General features: G+C 47.1%; 1 non-coding gene across 1 annotated transcript; it reads left to right on the top strand.

Moving 5' to 3' along the window:
- Window positions 1-2,363: 2,363 nt before the first annotated feature.
- Window positions 2,364-2,435, top strand: trnah-gug (transfer RNA histidin (anticodon GUG)). The gene has a single exon. It is a non-coding gene; the product is annotated as a tRNA-His (tRNA).
- The last annotated feature ends 413 nt before the right edge of the window (window positions 2,436-2,848 follow it).

Below are 2,848 nucleotides of genomic sequence, written 5' to 3'. Positions count from 1 at the left end.
ACCTTGCTGTCTTGAGGAAAATTAAAGTGGATAAATCCCCGGGACCTGACAGGGTGTGCCCTCGGACCTTGAATGAGACTTGTGTTGAAATTGCAGGGGTCCTGGCAGAAATATTTAAAATGTCGCTGTCTACTGGTGAGGTGCCGGAGGATTGGAGAGTGGCTCATGTTGTTCCGTTGTTTAAAAAAGGATCGAAAAGTAATCCGGGAAATTATAGGCCAGTAAGTGTAATGTCGGTGGTAGGTAAGTTATTGGAGGGAGTACTAAGAGACAGAATCTACAAGAATGTGGATAGACAGGGATTTATTAGGGAGAGTCAACATGGCTTTGTGCGTGGTAGGTCATGTTTGACCTATCTATTGGAGTTTTTCGAGGAGGTTACCAGGAAAGTGGATGATGGGAAGGCAGTGGATATTGTCTACATGGACTTCAGTAAGGCCTTTGACAAGGTCCCTCGTGGGAGGTTAGTTAGAAAAATGCAATCGCTAGGTTTTCATGGAGAGGTGGTAAATTGGATTAGACATTAGCTCAATGGAAGAAGCTGAAGAGTGGTGGTAGAGAATTGCTTCTCCAAGTGGAGGCCTGTGACTAGTAGTGTGCCACAGGGATCAGTGCTGGGTCCGGTGTTATTTGTCATCTATATCAATGATCTGCATGATAAGTGATAAATTGGATCAGCAAATTTGCTGATGATACCAAGATTGGAGGTGTAGTAGACAGTGAGGAAGGTTTTCAGAGCCTGCAGAGGGACTTAGACCAGCTGGAAAAATGGGCTGGAAAATGGCAGATGGAGCTTAATACAGACAAGTGTGAGGTATTGCACGTTGGAAAGGCAAACCCAGGTAGAGCACAAAATTCCCTAAACGTAGCGTCACAGGTAGATAGGGTCGTAAAGAGAGCTTCTGGTACATTGGCCTTTGTTAATCACAGTATTGAGTATAAGAGCTGGAATGTTATGATGAGGTTGTATAAGGCATTGGTGAGGCCGAATCTAGAGTATTGTGTTCAGTTTTGGTCACCAAATTACAGGAAGGATATAAATAAGGTTGAAAGAGTGCAGAGAAGGTTTACAAGGATGTTGCCGGGACTTGAGAAACTCAGTTACAGAGAAAGGTTGAATAGGTTAGGACTTTATTCCCTGGAGCGTAGAAGAATGAGGGGAGATTTGATAGAGGTATATAAAATTATGATGGGTATGGATAGAGTGAATGCAAGCAGGCTGTTTCCACTGAGGCAAGGGGAGAAATAAAAAGAGGAGATGTGTTAAGGGTGCGGGGGGGAAAGTTTAAAGGGAACATTAGGGGAGGCTTCTTCACTCAGAGAGTGGTGGGAGTATGGAATGAGCTACCAGACGAGGTGGTAAATGTGGGCTCTTTTTTAACATTTAAGAATAACTTGGACAGTTACATGGATGGGAGGTGTATGGAGGGATATGGTCCGTGTGCAGGTCAGTGGTATTCGGCAGAAAATGTTTCGGCACATCCAAGAAGGGCCAAAAGGCCTGTTTCTGTGCTGTAGTTTCTATGGTTCCATGCTTTCCCACCACTTTTGTAACTACAGCTTGAGCTCTTTTATATTGTGTGACAGATGGATAGGAGTAACACTGCCGAGTCTTCCTCCCCTTTGCAGCTCTTTTACATTCACCCGTTCAGTAGGGAGCAACTCTCCTTTCATTATCTCCCAAAGGTTGGAGGGACAACACCTTATATTCCGTCTGGGTAGCCTCCAACCTGATGGCATGAACATCGACTTCTCTCACTTCCGCTAATGCCCCACCTCCCCCTCGTACCCCATCCGTTATTTATTTTCATACACACATTCTTTCTCTCACTCTCCTTTTTCTCCCTCTGTCCCTCTAACTATACCCCTTGCCCATCCTCTGGGTTGTCCCCGGCCCCGCCCTTCTCTTTCTCCCCGGACCTCCTGTCCCATGACCATCTCGTATCCCTTTTGCCTATCATCTGTCCTGCTCTTGGCTCCATCCCTCCCCCTTCTGTCTTCTCCTATCATTTTGGATCTCCCCCTCCCCCTCCCACTTTCAAATCTCTTACTAACTCTTCCTTCGGTTAGTCCTGACGAAGGGTCTCGGCCTAAAACGTCGACTGTACCTCTTCCTAGAGATGCTGCCTGGCCTGCTGCGTTCACCAGCAACTTTGATGTGTGTTGCTTGAATTTTCAGCATCTGCAGAATTCCTGTTGTTTTCGTGTGCGTTGCTCGGTTTCTTCTGTCGCATCTGCAGAGTGTTTCCAATACTGTATGCTTGTGTCTCTGCGGAAACGCCGCAAAGGCAGTAACAACCATCGACTGAGTCACACCGAAATCAGAGGTTTAGACAGCAGAAAGCACGCAGCTGAAGTGTGTAGCCGTGATCGTATAGTGGTTAGTACTCTGCGTTGTGGCCGCAGCAACCTCGGTTCGAATCCGAGTCACGGCAGGCGGATGTATATACATTTAGGTTTCAGCAGCGCATGCAAATTATAAGCGCTCCTCTTTTTGCAAAATTTCTGTCCGTCGCTTCCCTCAGAAAGTTGAGTCTCCTCTGTTACCAGTAGTTTTACGCTGGACACATTGCCACTCGCACGACTTCATCTGAACGTTCTCGATAGATCAGCAAGCTCAGAATGTAAGCTGCTATGATCGAACCCTGGGACCACGGAATACAAGGAGCAGAAAGAGCCGCATTACCTCAGCAACAGCAGAGGATCTCCGCTCTCTGATCCAGGCACTGGCAGAGGAGGGGTGCCATTTCCCCAGCCTCTGTGTCTGTGAGTCGCCTGCCGCATCATCCTAGTGACGCTCTTCTGCGTTTCTCAATAGTGACCAGAACTGCACACAACACTCCATTTG

The sequence above is a fragment of the Mobula hypostoma genome, chromosome 3 (genome assembly GCF_963921235.1).
Source record: "Mobula hypostoma chromosome 3, sMobHyp1.1, whole genome shotgun sequence".
Classification (NCBI taxonomy): Eukaryota; Metazoa; Chordata; class Chondrichthyes; order Myliobatiformes; family Myliobatidae; genus Mobula; species Mobula hypostoma.
The sequence above is the reverse complement of the archived record's forward strand: the minus strand, read 5'-3'. Positions and strand labels throughout refer to the sequence as shown.